Below are 16,128 nucleotides of genomic sequence, written 5' to 3' on the forward strand. Positions count from 1 at the left end.
CTTACCTTTAAGTAAAAGATTTGGGGGATTTAGGGTCTCGAGGCCAGGATGCCTGTCTATACTTGCATCTTAGAGGAAGCTAAGAGAGTAAGCATGCAAAATGGGTGAGTTGGAAGGATGGGATTGCCATTGGATAGAGATCAGAACTGGAAGTCAACTTTTCCTCCATTTTTGTGACTTATGCGCATGATACCCTTTGGCAAATCCAACCAGCCGAGACCGCCACCTGCACCTATCTTGTCTCGAGCATTAAAGGACTCACAAATGATGTTTGTTATGTTTTTATGGAGATAAACGATAAGTTTTGGAGGCCACCAAGTAGGTCAATAAAGTCGACAGATAAGGAAAAGACAAGCAGCTAGCGGCTACAGATCCTGCTTTTTAATAAAGATTCTTCCGCCGAATGCATCACAAGCAATGTCTCTCGATAGTCATTATCCTTGTGAGTTCAGAAATCCTTCTCAATTGTCCTCTGGGCACTGCTGCCTTCTAGTGTTCATACTGGATTTTCCGGATCATTATTATAGTCATCCTCGGGATCTTGCGGCTCTCTCCATTAAAACAACCAAAAAATGTGACCATTGAGTCAAGGAATTTCAACTGGAAGATGCCGGCGGAGGAGGGAAAAAAGCATTTGGTTGGTGAATAAGGAAATTGTCTGGTGGTGTCTCATTTCCTGGGGTCAGACTGTCGGAGCTGTATAAAAAGGCCCCAGCAGACCAGGTTCTTCATTCGCTTGCCTTCGCTTGCCTTCACTGCCTCTTCCATCTGTGAACAGTTGGTAAGTCACCTTTTCTCTCTCTCTCTCTTGATGCTGGGGTGCTGGGAACCATAGGCTTTAATGGGATGCTTCACTGCAATATGTGGAAGGATGTAAGACAATATGAAATTTTAGACAGAGGAGATCCTTCCTGTTTGAGAGGGTGTTTGGTCTGCAGCAGAACAGCTAGGTCTGAGTCCAGTAACAGCTTTGGGACCAGCAGGGATCTCAGGGTAGGGGCTTTCAAGATTCAAAGCTCCCTTTGCTATATTGGGAGCTCAAGTGGTTAAGACGCTGAACTGCAGGCTGTGGAAGGTCGGTAGTTCAGCAGTTCGAGACCCGGGTTGCCGCATGACGGAGTGAGCTCCCGTCTCTAGTTCCAGCTCCTGCCAACCTAGCCGTTCGAAAGCAAGAACTTGCAAGTAGATAAATAGGTACCACTTCAGTGGGAAGGTCACAGCGTTTTGTGCGCCTTGGTGTTTAGTCATGCCGGCCACATGACCACGGAAACGTCTTCGGACAGCGCTGGCTCTTCGGCTTTGAAACGGAGATGAGCACCGCAACCCTAGAGTCGGACTCGACTGGCTTTCGAGCAAGGGAACCTTTACCTTTTACTTGCTTTATTGTCAGATCCTTACTGGTTCTGAAAGAAGCGATCGATCCACATTCAATCCACTTCCGGTGCACTTTCCAACTGGGTTTTACTGTGTGAACGGGCAAAATCCAGTTGGAAAGTGCATTCAAAGTGGATTAAAAGGGGACTGAAAGGGGATAATTTACTGTGTGCGATCACAGCCTTGGACTCAACCTTGAACGTAGCAGACTTTCAAAATGCATAGAACAGTTCTTAGGGGGTTCAATCCCACACCACTTCCTTTAACAACATTAAAAAGATGCCTTGCTGGGGTCCAACTAAGACCAACCAGATGTCTCTTGGACTACCACATACTGAGCACGGAAGCCACAGATTTCTTATTTAGCACCTGAGCTGTACTGCCTGCAGACATGGAGGTTCTGATTAGCACTCATCTCTAACACAATGATTTTATTTGTTTATTAGGGGTCTTTCCCCCCTCACCTTTCTATATTCAAGGCACCTTAGAATGCTAATAAAACAGCATACTTAAACAAACAACTAGACAGATTGTAGAATGCTGATTTCCGGCCGACGACAGCTCATTCTGTTCAAAATCATATACTTTCCGTGCTCATTTACAAAGACATGGGAAGTGAGTTTTCCATGGTTAACTTCTGCCTGGCTAGAACCACTTCAGAATGAGGAATAAGGGCTCATACCAGTCGGCACTCCTCTGTACAAAAAGAAAATCCCCTGCACAGAGAAACCTAGAAGTCAAAGAGACGGGTTCTAGCTTCCCCTCTCAATCGAGAGATCACATTTTACTCTTGCCCCTCCTCCATAGATCTCAGGGCAAGATCCGTAGTCCGTCTCTTCAGAGTTTTAGGTTACACAACAGACTTATGAACAGCTTAGGCTGAGAGACGGTTGCTTGTCCAGTGCTGTTCGGTAAGCAGATTTGAACTTTGGTCTGCCCTGTTCTGGTCCAACACCACAACTGTTCTGGTCCCATTACACCACAACTGCTCAAGCACTCACTTCCTTCCGAAAATAATAGGTTTGGGTTGTTTTTTTTCCTCTGATGAGATTTTTTTGTGGGGGACCTACAAAAGAAGGGTATTCAGTCATAATTTTTGGGCTGAAATGGCCCACTGTTTTGTCTTTGGGCCTACAAAAGAAGAGTATTCAGTCATAATTTTTGGGCTGAAATGGCCCACTGTTTTGTCTTTGGGCCTACAAAAGAAGAGTATTCAGTCATAATTTTGGGGCTGAAATGGCCCAGTGTTTTGTCTTTGGGCCTACAAAAGAAGAGTATTCAGTCATAATTTTTGGGCTGAAATGGCCCAGTGTTTTGTCTTTGGGCCTACAAAAGAAGAGTATTCAGTCATAATTTTTGGGCTGAAATGGCCCACTGTTTTGTCTTTGGGCCTACAAAAGAAGAGTATTCAGTCATACTTTTGGGGCTGAAATGGCCCACTGTTTTGTCTTTGGGCCTACAAAAGAAGAGTATTCAGTCATAATTTTGGGGCTGAAATGGCCCAGTGTTTTGTCTTTGGTGACAGCAAAACCAAAGCGGTCCCCCTGTTTAGTGCCCCCTGGTTTCCTGTTATGTATGCCCTATTGCTCTCTGAACCTTTAGCAAAGAATGCATTTGCCAATAAGGGTTATTCTTTTTCAAGGTTCACCTCAAGAAACCTCAACATGAACTGCTGCGGTGGAGGAGGAGGATGCAGGCTCATCCTGATCAACAGCGGTAATAGTGGCGGCGGCTGCGACTGCGACTGCGACTGCGGCGGCGGCGGGTCTAACAACAACGGAATGAGAGTGATCTGCCTCCCCAATTCGTGCTGCGGTGGGTGTTGTCAACCAAGTTGTCAACCCATGGTCTACTGCTGTGGAGGAAACAACCGGGGTGGCTGCTGCGGCTAAGTAATCCAGCAAGTCCCCAGTGTCCAAGCCTTCCTCTGAGATCTGTGGAAAACCCGGCTGGTCCTTTCCATCTGAGGATGTTGTGATGCTCTCTCCCTCGCCTTCTTAAGCTACTCACTCTTCATCTTCCCTTCCCTGCCCAGAGATCACGTTCAGCACATAAGTCTGTGAGAACATAAAAGCAAGCATCCACTGCTTGAGGATGATGTGTTCTTTCTCACCATCTAACAACTAATGTGTTCATCTTCTGGGAATGGAAGTTCTTCCAGAATTGCTTTTCCTACTGTACTGTCATTTCTCTGGGGACAATAAACCTTGCAAGCATGGACATTTTCTGTGTTCTGGTGTTCATTGCATAATAACAAAACACCTTCATAGCTCTATTTCCATTCAGATATGATCATATGATGTTGTCTTTTACCAACTGAGATGACTGGCCCTTCAGATTCAGTGCTGTCTACCTGGATCACAGAAGCTCTCAGGCAGAAAGCTCTTTTCCAGAATTTGTTACCTGAGATCCTTTTAAATGGAGATGTGTTTGGCACCCTTCTGCCTGGGTGTGTGTGTGAGATGTTCTACCACTCAGCTCTGGTTCCTCTGTGCCTGGTAAACAAGGGGCCAATGATATGAGACTTTGCCTCTTTTTAAAAAATAATAATAATTCAGGGATTGGCAACTGTACCCCCAGACTAAAAGCTGAGTAAAATTCTGCCCTTCTGGCTGGCCAGCTCAGAGGAAATCAAGGGGTGCCCAGAGACCATGGAATTTAGGTGATGGAGTATGGCGATGAAGTATGGTCAGATGTGGCCTACCACACACCGTCTTCTACTCGAAGTGTAAAACTAGCTTCAAACTCAAACTGCAAACATATAATGATCTGTAGTCAGGCAGACATGAAACAGGTTAATGGCTTCAAGGTTAGCTAGCTTGGAAACTTCAAGCGTATCCAGAAGAGGGCAACCAGGATGGTGAGAGGGTTGGGATCCAAGTCTTACGAGGAAAGGCTGAAAGAGTTGCATCTGTTTAGCCTGGGAAAGAGAAGGCTTAGAGGGGGCATGATTGAAGCCTTCAAATATTGGAAGGGCTGTCATGTAGAAGATGGAGCAGATCTATTCTCTCTTGCTCCGGATTGCAAGACTAGATCTAATGGGTGGAAATTACAAGGGAGTCGTTACCGGCTAAATATCAGGAGAAACGTCCTAACTGTAAGAGTGGTTAAGCAGTAGAACAGTCTTCCTCGGGAGGTGGTGGATGCTCCTTCGCTTGACGTTTTCAAGCAGAGGCTGGGCGACCATCTTTTGGATATGTTGTAGGTATGTAGGGCTATCTTTCAGCTATGCTCCTGCAGAGTGCAAAGGTTTGGACTAGATGACCTGCAAGGTCCCTTCCAACTCTAATATTCTATGATTCTAACTAAGCCTTCCAATATACAACTGGGCCATTTTTTTCCTAGTTGCAGGAAGGGTACCCAATGGAAATTTTCCTCCATCAGTTACTGAGGCCCTTGTTTTCTTGAACAGGAATGTTCCAGCTTGGCTGGTCTCACCTAGAAAGCCATTTTGTTGGGACCAAGGAAAAGTGTGTTGTGGTTCTTGGCCATTCAAAAGAAGCTCCCTCTAATTCTTTTTAGAACCAAAAAAGAAGTGCAGTGTGGGACGACTGCAGAGCCTTGGAGTGTGGGAATAGGTGGAATATGTCCGCATCTCTCCAGATTTTCTAATGCCCAGGATCACTCTTATGGTAACACCAAATCTCAAACTTGAGATTCCTGTGGTTCTGTTATTTATTGATTGATTTGATTTATAGGCCGCCCTCCCCACGAGTGGGGAGTTTCTTAATAAAACTTGTCCTCAAGCACTAGATGCTCTCCTCTTTAAAGTTCTGCCAATCAGCTCTCCCAGTTTGGTGTAGTGGTTAAGTGCGCGGACTCTAATCTGGGAGAACCGGGTTTGATTCCCCACTCCTCCACTTGCACCTGGCTGGATGACCTTGGGCAAGCCATAGTTCTGATAAGAGCTGTTCTTGAAAAAAGAGCAGTTTCTGTCAAGAGCTCTCTCAGCCCCACCTACCTCACAGGGTGTCTGTTGTGGGGAGGGGAAGGGAAAGGAGTTTGTAAGCTGCTCTGAGACACGTTTGGGTAGTGAAGGGTGGGGTATAAATCCAATCTCCTCCTCCTCCCATGTTTTCCACTGCTGATTGGTCCATTTTCTGCTCCATAAAATTATCCGTACATTCATGAATGCATTGTGTCAGAACTAGTGTTTCCTCTAAGCTGACTCAGTATGAGCTAGCTCACAGTTTTTTTAATTTTTGTTCTTAGCTCAGGAAGGATGGCTCCAGAGCAAAGTAATTTATGCAAGGGTCATTTCGTAGAAAAAAAGCTGGGGGAACTCATTAGCATAACTCATTAGCATATGCCACACCCCCTGACATCAGGGGCCCGGCGGTGGACCTGCAAGGCCGGCGGGAGTGCGAGGAAGCCCCGCCAAGGCCCTCCCTGGCCCCAGGCAGGCAGGGTTGGGAAGAGGCAGGGAGGAAGCAACTTACCCTCCCTCTTCTCCTGCCTCCTCCTGGCTGAATGAGGGCCAGAAGCGGGGCGGCCGGAAGCAGGGGGCGGGGCTTCGTCCCCTGCACCTCACCCGGGGGAACTGCGTTCTCCCGCTTTCCCCCCCGAAATGTCCTCTGAATTTATGCAGCAGCCAAATTGCTCACTCACAACTTTAATGCCAGTAGCTCACAAAGCAGAATTTTTGCTCACAAGACTTCACAGCTTAGAGGGAGCATTGGTCAGGACTGAGCTGAGACGAGCTAGGGTTGTGGGCCACCAGGAATGACTCTTCTCTTCTGTGCCTGAACATTCCTGTGATCCCGGAGTGTACACTGCACAAATGCTAGGACTTTGTTGTTCTTGAGCAATAGGCATGCATCTCTGGCCTCTCATGCGAAAGCTTCTCACTTGTCCCAGCCTCTCTGTCACCTTCAGTCTCAAGTAGGTCCCAGGCTCCTTCTTTGAAACACCTGATTCAGGTGCCCAAAGCCTCAGATGCACCTTGGACCTTAACCATCCCTTCTGCAGCAATGCCAAGAGAAATGCAGCGATTCCATAGAACATAATATGGAGGGGGGGGGGAGAGTTCATATGTAATCATCACGACATTAAGGATGGTACAAAACCAGAGCTGCCAACCTCCAGGTGCAGCCTGAGGGTTATAACTGATGTCCAAGCTTTAGAGGTCAGCTCCCCTGGAGAAAATGGCTACTTTGTACTATGGACCGTATGGCCTTATGATGGGTAGCCATGTTAGTCTGTCTGTAGCAGTAGAAAACAGTAGGAGTCCAGTAGTAGCAGAAGAAGAAGATATTGGATTTATACCCCGCCCTTCACTCCTCGAAGGAGTCTCAGAGTGGCTTACCATCTCCAGGTCAGTGGGGCTGAGAGAGCTCTTTTGAAAACTACCCGTGTGAGAACAGCTCTGGAAGGACTCATCACTGACCCAAGGTCACACCAGCAGCTACATGTGAGGAGTGGGGAATCAAACCTGGTTCTCCCAGATTAGAGTCCGCACTCCCAACCAGTATGTCAAACTGGGTCTCTTAAAGACTAATAAAATTTGTGACAGGTATGAGCTGTTGTGCGTCCCTGCTCACTTCTTTAGATACCAGGTACCAGGTACCTGAAGAAGTGAGCAATGACTCACAAAAGTTCATAACCTGCCACTGTTAACAGAGCTCTTTTTGTAGCAGGAACTCCTTTGCATATTAGGCCACACACCCCTAATGTAGCCAATCCTCCAAGAGCTTACAGAGCTCTTCTTACAGGGGCTACTGTAAGTTCTTGGAGGACTGGATACATCAGGGGTGTGTGGCCTAATATGCAAAGGAGTTCCTGCTACAAAAAAAGCCCTGCAGTGCCACAAATCTTGTTGGTCTCTAAAGTGCTACTGGACTCTAGCTCTTTTTTTTACTCTATTATACTCCCTTTCCCAAATCTCACCCTCCTCAGGCTCCAAACCCAAATCACCAGGAATTCCAGAGTTTTCAATCCTGTACTTTGCTCTCTGAGAAGTCCACGCCAAAGTACCCATATCCTCTTCAATTTGACCCTGAATGTGAACGTCTTCCAATGAAATGGGAATGAAGCATATGTTTTGTGTGCCTGCAATTTCTACGAATTAGCAATTATGTCGAAGACGTTACAGTAAACCCAGAGGTTGTAGGGCTACATCCCTCATCTTGCCTCACAAACTCAGCAATGCCAAAGACCAGCCATTGAATGTATTTTGCCAGGCAGGGTTTTAGAGTAGAAAAACAGGTCAAAACTAACCCCTGGACCGCTCTAGAAATCACCATGCTATTATTTAAATACAGCACTACTTAAAGGAAGCACCTTATTTGCAATGAAAATGAAATAACAACAGCCATAAACTAGCAATGGAGCTGGAGGTGTGTCCTTACAGCAATTATGAGCATCACCAGTTACTAGTGATAGCCATGCCCCAAGGTTGAAGGGCTCTTAGACTGGCATGGCTTGAGCCAAAAAGTCACGCCAACAGACAGAAGGCAGAGTAGCAAGAGGAAAGATAGCTTTATTAATAAAGGGAACCCTCTCAGCTCAGTGCCAAGCTGAATAGCTCAACTGAGTAACTCGGGGTGACAGCTTTTATACCCTCTGATGATCCTCCCATTATGACATCTTAAGACCTCCCCTTAAGATCATAAGAGAAGCCAATGTTGGATCAGGCCAATGGCCCATCCAGTCCAACACTCTGGGTCACACAGTGGCCAGAAATACCAGGTGCCCTCAGGAGGTCCACCAGCGGGGCCAGGACACTAGAAACCCTCCCACTGTTGCACACACACACCCCAAGCACCAAGACAGAGCATCACTTGCCCCAGACCGAGAGTCCCTATCTATACCTTGTGGCGAATAGCCACTGATGGGCCTCTGCTCCATATAAGAATTAAAGAGAAGCCAATGTTGGATCAGGCCAACGGCCCATCCAGTCTAATACTCTGTGTCACAGAGTGGCCAAAAATACCAGGTGCCATCAGGAGGTCCACCAGTGGGACCAGGACACTAGAAGCCCTTCCACTGTTGCCCCCCCAAGCTCCAAAAAAACAGAGCATCACTTGCCCCAGACTGAGAGTTCCTATCTATACCTTGTGGCTCATAGCCACTGAAAGGCCTCTGCTCCATATAAGAATATAAGAGAAGCCAATGCTGGATCAGGCCAGTGGCCCATCCAGTCCAACACTCTGTCACACAGTGGCCAAAAATACCAGGTGCCATCGGGAGGTCCACCAGTGGGGCCAGAACTCCAGAAGCCCTCCCACTGTTGACCCCCCCCCGCAAGCACCAAGAAGACAGAGCATCACTTGCCACAGAGTCCTTATCTATACCTTGTGGCGAATAGCCACTGATGGACCTCTGGTCCATATGTTTATACAATTCCCTCTTGAAGCCGTCCATGCTTGTAGCCGCCGCCACCTCCTGTGGCAGTGAATTCCATGTGTTAATCACTCCTTGGGTGAAGAAGGACTTCCTTTTATGACATCATAAAGAAGTACTTCCCTTATGACATCAGCCAGGCATGCTCACTTGAGTTTTCTTTGTTTGAAATATGGTGCATGCGTACTCGTAATCTCTTTGTTCTCCTTCACACATGAACCACGTTCATCAGTGACGAAAATGCTTCCAATTTTGTTTCAAAGTCATGTTCCTAGACACTGAGATATCAGTTAATGAACAAAGCATTACTATAAGTTCACCTGTACAAAACAAGTCTTCAATGTCTTGCCAAATGTGGCTTTTGATAAAGATGTTGCCACTAGCTTCTACTGCTCTCTGGGTGTGGTCTTCAGACATTCCAAGATTACATTCAGTTTAAACAAAACATTATTACATGTCTTTGAGGTCTAGATACAAAATGTTGCTAGCTCGTGTCCATAGTTCTACTTTTAACATTCAGATAACATTCAGTCTGTGTGCCATAGCATCTTCAGAAGTTACAACATTGTTGTCTTGGGCTAACGGAGAGACCTTTTCCCAAAGGAAAACTTGGCCAAAAAGAGACAACATTTGTGTCGTCAAAAATAGTCCCTTCCATAGGAATGTGTTTACAGCTTCAGCTCTGAAGTCACAATAGCTCTATATTGTTTGACAAACAGATTAATTACAGGTATTAATACATCTCATATAATCACATATTAAGCTACATGATGATAGTCTGAGGCAGGGGTGTCGAACTCATTTCTCACGAGGGCCGGATCTGACATAAGTGTCACTTTGTTGGGGCAGGCCATGTCTGCCATAACATTTAATGCCAGGTCCCAGAGACATAAACTGTATAAAGGACAATTTCAAAGTTTTCATGAGGCTTCTTTTAAAAAGACCATAATTTGTCTACCTTTCCTTTGGGATTTTCTCTTTATTGTATTTTTGGCATTTTTCCTTTGGCTCATGTCCGAGACATTTCCAATGTTACTCTGGAAATCAAAGACTTCTTGTAAAAACCTGGATGACAACATTACTACATCTGTTTTTTCATCTGGTGTCTAACCTTGAACATGACAATTGTTTTCACAGCCCTTCTTAGGGCTGCTGTCTTTAAAACTAAAATTTATTTTCAGGAGGAGGAGGAGGAGGAGATTGGATTTATACCCCGCCCTTCACTACCCAAAGGTGTCTCAGAGCAGTTTACAAACTCCTTTCCCTTCCCCTCCCCACAACAGACACCCTGTGAGGTAGGTGGGGCTGAGAGCTCTTGAAAGAAACTGCTCTTTTTTCAAGAACAGCTGTTATCAGAACTATGGCTTGCCCAAGGTCATCCAGCCAGGTGCAAGTGGAGGAGTGTGGAATCAAACCCGGTTCTCCCAGATTAGAGTCTGCACACTTAATCACTACACCAAACTGGCTCTCATCTTTTCAGCTTCCTTTATGACACCCAAAATATGTAACAATGGGGCTCTTGCAAAAACAAGTGTGTTACCTTTTTAGAGATGTGCATGCCAACTTCAGAATTTAATGATGGCTGGCTTTAAACCATGTAAACCCATTAGCTATAAGACTTGGCTTTTAAGCAGACAGAATAACTTATCTTTAACTATAAGCACACAGATACTTAAAACCCTTATTAAATAAATTTACTTCTTTAATTTATTAGAACACATGGGGAGGGTGTTCTCTTTCAAGCAGTTCAAAACAGATGTGGCCTTTTTTCTCTGAGACATGCCACTTATCGGCAACTCTATCTGTTAGCAGATAGAGAGAACTACACTGTCTCCCAACACATTCTTTCGTGTCTAGTGGGGGCGACTTTCTTAGCACGGGGGGGGGGGGGGTTTTTTCTGTTTAAAATTAGGCTTGCCTTTACTTCTTTAAAAATCCATTATCAATATAAACAGTATTTTAAAAATAGGAATAAATGTTGTGGAAATAAATACAATGAGCTCTAGAAAGAGGCTCTGGGTGGGTGCCCTGACCTTGGTCACTCAGTGACAATTTGTTGTGGCGACCTTGGCAGAGTCCACGATTTTCTCCAGGGGAACTGATCTCTGCCATCAGCAAAGTTGTTGTAATTCTGAGGGATCTCCAGCCTTCACCTGGAGATTGGCAACAATGGTTCCCCAGGAGGAAATGGCTGGTTTGGAGGGTAGAGTCTATGGCATTGTACCTGTCTAAGGTCCCAACCCTCCTCAAACCCCACCACCTCCAGGCTCCACCCCTCAAATCTCCAGGAATTTCCAACCTGGAGTTGGCAACTCCATCCTTCCCAGCCAACCATCAACCTACCTTTACCTACCCCTCTGACTTCAGGTTTCCATCTCCTCCCCCCTCTCTCTACCTCTACCTAGGAAAAGTACAGTCTTTTTCCACAGTGGGGATCAAAGCAGCTCACATCATTCTCCTCTCCCCCTTTCGATCTGCACAACAACCCTGTGAGGTAGGTTAGGCTGAAAGTCTTTGGGTGATCTGAAATCACCCACTCAGCTTTCACAGGAAGAACCTAGCCTGGCAGACCATGCTCTGAAGCACTAACTACTATGCCACACTGGCTATCCTAGGGGGGCTGCTGGTGGTGAACAGGAGCAAGTAGCTAGGCCTACTTAATTCATGACAGTCAGCTGTCATCAAGTCATGCAGAGGGTGCTGCCAGGCCTAGGGTAGCCAACCTCCAGATGGTGCCTGAAGACCACCTGGAATCACAACTGAACTCCAGACAACAGATCTCTCTCTCCCCCTGGAGAAAATAACTGCTTTGGAGGGTGGACTCTATGACAGTCTATTTAGCTGAGGCCTCTCTCCTCCTCAAACTCTGGCTTCCATAGACTCCACCACAAAATCTCCAGGAATTTCCCAACATGGAGCTGGCAACCCTAGTCAGGACTGGCCCCAATGCATTCCCCACAAAGGCCAAAGTAGACCTGAAAAGGGCCTCATGCCCCTGTCTTTTTACTGACAGAACCAAGCTTAGCTGCCCAGCAACAGCCACTGAGGGGAAAGTGGCCACAGCAGGAGGAGAAGAGAATGGTTTGATGGCCGGTGGTTCACCTCAGTAGCCATCCGTGGAGGAGCCAAGCAGCAGTAGAAACATCTTTGTCAGGAGAAACAGCTGTTTAGGCAGTTTACTCAGACAGGGAATAGTGGCCAAACTGGCAGTGGGCACGGGAGAGGAGTGGACCCAGCACCCAGCCAATGGTACGTGAGTACTCTTGAGTGTCGGTTGATGGGCCAATGGCTGATGGCGCGCACAGCACAGCCAGCACGAAAGCCAGAAAGTGCCAATACGCTAGGGCTTTTATATATGTAGGATAATATATGTCCCCTTTACCAGTGAGGTTTAACAGTTCTGAGAATGAAAAAAAGTTCCTTATATAAAAGCTGTATTGCGACAATAGGAAGATAACCACACAGAACAACAAGAGAAAGATACTTAATGAAGAATGAAAACTTCTGAAGAAGTTGTAACATGAAATGAGTTTACAACTGGCTACTTGTCTTGTTTTATAATCACACAAGGATGAGTCCTTTTGAAAATGGCGATATAAGATTCTTTGAATGGTTGTTATTGTATGCTGTTTTACCAAATAAAGTAGAGCCACCTATATATCACAGTGATTGCTTTTTTGTATTTAGTATGTAACTTACACTGCGATTCCCATTTATTTGGGTATTTTTTTCAAACTGCCCATACATCTGCAGACCAGATGACATTGAATCCCCTCCAACACGATCATAGATGGTTGAGTCAGGCCATTATATGATTCTGGGGGGCACTATGTCTCCCACAAGGTTGTGCCAAAAAGCACCTGCAGAAAACCACCTCAGTGATGACATGGGCTGTGGTCACACAGTCACTTTGATTGAGTTTCAGCACTGTTCTGTTAGCCAAACTGCTTTATCTACAGCAGAGGCCAGACTAAATGTTTGGGGTCCTTTTGCCTGTGTATACAGAAGTCCAAAACCGACCCAAGGAATTTCCCAGTGGTATAAAAGGAGACCAGACCCATATATTGAAATCAAGTTGTTCTTTTACTGGATAATAATATTTGGTTCACATACATACACACAATCGTATGAGTTCCTCAGGGTTGCAGAAGTAGGAAATAGTCACTTTTACACTAAAGGATGGGAAGGGAAGTAGCCAATACTTATCTGATCCGAAGCTTGACCTTCTCAGTGACGAATACAGGAATGAGACTAGAATAACTATAAGGAATCTATATGCACACGGTTGGAACCTGCCAACACGTGCTGACCTCTTGGCTGCAGTCCAATGGATCAGTAAGAACAAAGAGTTACTTGTACAGCAGGGCTGCAAGTAAATAGCTTAAGAGAGAAGATGGCTAGCGGGGTTCAAACTGTTGAACCTCACTTTATATAGGGGGCTCTTGGGGGCTGGCATTAATGCCATCCTCCTTGTCCTTCCTACCTGTGGTCCGTCCCAGGACTTTAACACTATTGGGTATTAGGTAATGACGTCTCTACCTAGGAGGAGTGGGCAATATTGAAATCTAAACCTTTAACTCAGGGGATGCATCTGGTCAAGGTGTGAAGATGATGCCAAGGCAGCCATTGAAGTGTAGATGGATGTAGCTTGGTCCCAAGCCATAAAACGACCATTTGGCAGGAAACTGTCTTTTTAGATGCAAACCAGATACCAAGGGTTACCTGTCTCCTTAGAGTTCACTCATGGTGGTTGAAACCATAAAAGTTGTTGTTTGTGCTGACCCACAATGGTGATGCTTTCTTCTCCCTCAGGCTGGGGGTGTGTGGGTGTAGACCTCATTAGCCTAAAGTGCAGGCAGGGCAGCTCTCAGGTGAAGCAGCCACAGAATTCAAAGCACACAGCTGTCCCAAACCCATAGGGATTCATAGTCACAGTCCATGGCAGTGAGTGTGTGTGTCAGCAAACATAAACACATAAAAACAAATATTCAGCTCATCTGCTAACAGTTCCCTATTGCATTTAAAAGGGATGATCAGACAGCTGCAGCTGCCTCCCTTATCAAAGCAGACTCACCCCCACAATTCTCCTGGTTCCCTAGCGAGTTTTCTGACACCAGGAAAATCAAGGACTTTCCAAATATTTGCACTGTGAATCAGCCATTTTGCCAATCTGGACAGCCATCTCTCGCTATGAATGCGATTAGGGCGCCCGAACCTCCTTCTTGCACTGATTTTTTTTCCATTTTTTGTCGTTGGGGCCAGGATGAGTGGGTCACATGACCATCTATACTTTCATCCTAGCGGAAGCCAACAGAGTAAACATGCGAAATTGGGTGAGTTGGAAGCTCGAGATGGCCTTTGGACAGAGATCAGAACTGGAAGTCAATTAGTCCTTCATTTGTGACATAGGTGCATGATGCCCTTTGGCAAATCCAACCAGCCAGGGCTACCACCTGGACCTATCTTGTCTTTATCATTAAAGGACTTACAAATGTTGTATGTTATGTTTCTATGGAGAGAAACGCTGAGGTTTCAGGGCAGCCAAGTGCGTCGATAAGGCTGACAGATAAGGAAAAGATACGAAGCTAGCAGCTCCAGATCCTACTTTTAAATAATGGTTCTTTCACTGGATACATCACGGGCAACATCTCTTGAATGTCATTATCCTCGTGAGTGCATACATCCTTCGCAATTGTCCTCTGGGCATTGCTGCCTTCTGGTGTTAGTACAGGATTTTCTGGATCATTATTATAGTCATCCTCGGGATCTGGCGGCTCACTATATTTTTAAAAAAGTGACCATCGAGTCAAGGAATTCGTACCGGAAGATGCCACCAAAGAAAGAAAGCATTTGAATGGTAAATAAGGGATTCTCCGGCAGTGTCTCATTTCCTGGGGGGTCAGACTGTCGGAGCCGTATAAAAAGGCCACCATCGGACCAGGTTCTTCATTCGCTTGCCTTCGCTTGCCTTCACTGCCTCTTCCATCTGTGAACAGTTGGTAAGTCACCTTTTCTCTCTCTCTCTCTTGATGCTGGGGTGCTGGGAACCATAGGCTTTAATGGGATGCTTCACTGCAATATGTGGAAGGATGTAAGACAATATGAAATTTTAGACAGAGGAGATCCTTCCTGTTTGAGAGGGTGTTTGGTCTGCAGCAGAACAGCTAGGTCTGAGTCCAGTAACAGCTTTGGGACCAGCAGGGATCTCAGGGTAGGGGCTTTCAAGATTCAAAGCTCCCTTTGCTATATTGGGAGCTCAAGTGGTTAAGACGCTGAACTTCTATTGTCAAGTCCTCCCTGGTTCCGAAAGAAGCTCTCAAGGCTGTGATCAGAAAAAAACTAAAGAATCCATTTTCAGTGCACATTCAAACTGGATTTGACTGTGTGTACTGACAAAATCCAGTTTGAAAGTGCATCGAAAGGGGATTGAAAGGGGATTATTTACTCTGTGTGATCAGAGTGGACTTTTTAAATGCATAGAACAGTTCTTAGGGGATCCAATCCCACAATGCTTCCTTTAATAACATTAAAAAATACCTTGCTGGGTATATCATAGATCAACCAGATGACAAACCAGAGAGCCAGTTTGGTGTAGTGGTTAAGGGCACGGACTCTAATCTGGGAGAACCGGGTTTGATTCCCCACTCCTCCACTTGCACCTGGCTGGATGACCTTGGGCAAGCCGTAGTTCTGATAAGAGCTGTCCTTGAAAAAGAGCAGTTTCTGTCAGAGCTCTCTCAGCCCCACCTACCTCACAGGGTGCCTTTTGTGGGGAGGGGAAGGGAAAGGAGTTTGTAAGCCACTCTGAGACACCTTTGGGTAGTGAAAGGCGGGGTATAAATCCAATAACTTCTCTTCTTCTTCCTCTTCCTCTTGGAACATCACATGCTGAGCATGAAAATCACCGCCTTCTTATTTAGCACCAGAGGTGTATTGCCCATGTATATGGAGGTTCTGATTAGCAGTCATGTCTAAACACAATGATTTCATTTATTTATTAGGAGTATTTTTTTAATCTCACCTTTCTATGTTCGAGGCACCTTAGAATACTAAGAATGAGAGCCAGTTTGGTGTAGTGGTTAGGAGCGCGGACTCTAATCTGGGAGAACCGGGTTTGATTCCCCACTCCTCCACATATGCAGCTGCTGGTGTGATCTTGGGTCAGTCACAAGTTTTCTCAGAGCCAATGCTCCCTCTCAGCTGTGGAGTCTTGTGACCAAACATTCTACTTTGTGAGCTACTGGCATTAAAGTTGTGAGCCAGCAATTTGGCTTCTGCATAAATTAGTTTGCTTTGGAGCCCTCCTTCCTGAGCAAAGACAAAGATGTGTGAGCCGGAGGCTAAAAAAACCTGTGAGCTAGCTCACAGAAACTCAGCTAGAGGGAACACTGCTCAGAGCGGTTATCTAAGGAG

The 16,128-nt window shown here is 45.8% G+C and overlaps 2 long non-coding RNA genes across 2 annotated transcripts in view; both read left to right on the forward strand.

The window, feature by feature from the left end:
* Positions 1–689: 689 nt before the first annotated feature.
* The window catches only part of LOC107110479, an 18,151-nt gene continuing 2,712 nt past the window's right edge, over positions 690–16,128 (forward strand). The window contains exons 1-2 of the long non-coding RNA XR_001482523.1: positions 690–781; positions 3,017–4,183. This is a non-coding gene — a long non-coding RNA (uncharacterized LOC107110479). The remainder of the gene's footprint in view (positions 782–3,016; positions 4,184–16,128) is intronic.
* The window catches only part of LOC107110480, a 3,068-nt gene continuing 1,473 nt past the window's right edge, over positions 14,534–16,128 (forward strand). Inside the window, exon 1 of the long non-coding RNA XR_001482524.1 lies at positions 14,534–14,714. This is a non-coding gene — a long non-coding RNA (uncharacterized LOC107110480). The remainder of the gene's footprint in view (positions 14,715–16,128) is intronic.

The sequence above is a fragment of the Gekko japonicus genome, unplaced genomic scaffold (assembly GCF_001447785.1).
Source record: "Gekko japonicus isolate JY-2015 unplaced genomic scaffold, Gekko_japonicus_V1.1 scaffold1775, whole genome shotgun sequence".
Lineage (NCBI taxonomy): Eukaryota > Metazoa > Chordata > Lepidosauria > Squamata > Gekkonidae > Gekko > Gekko japonicus.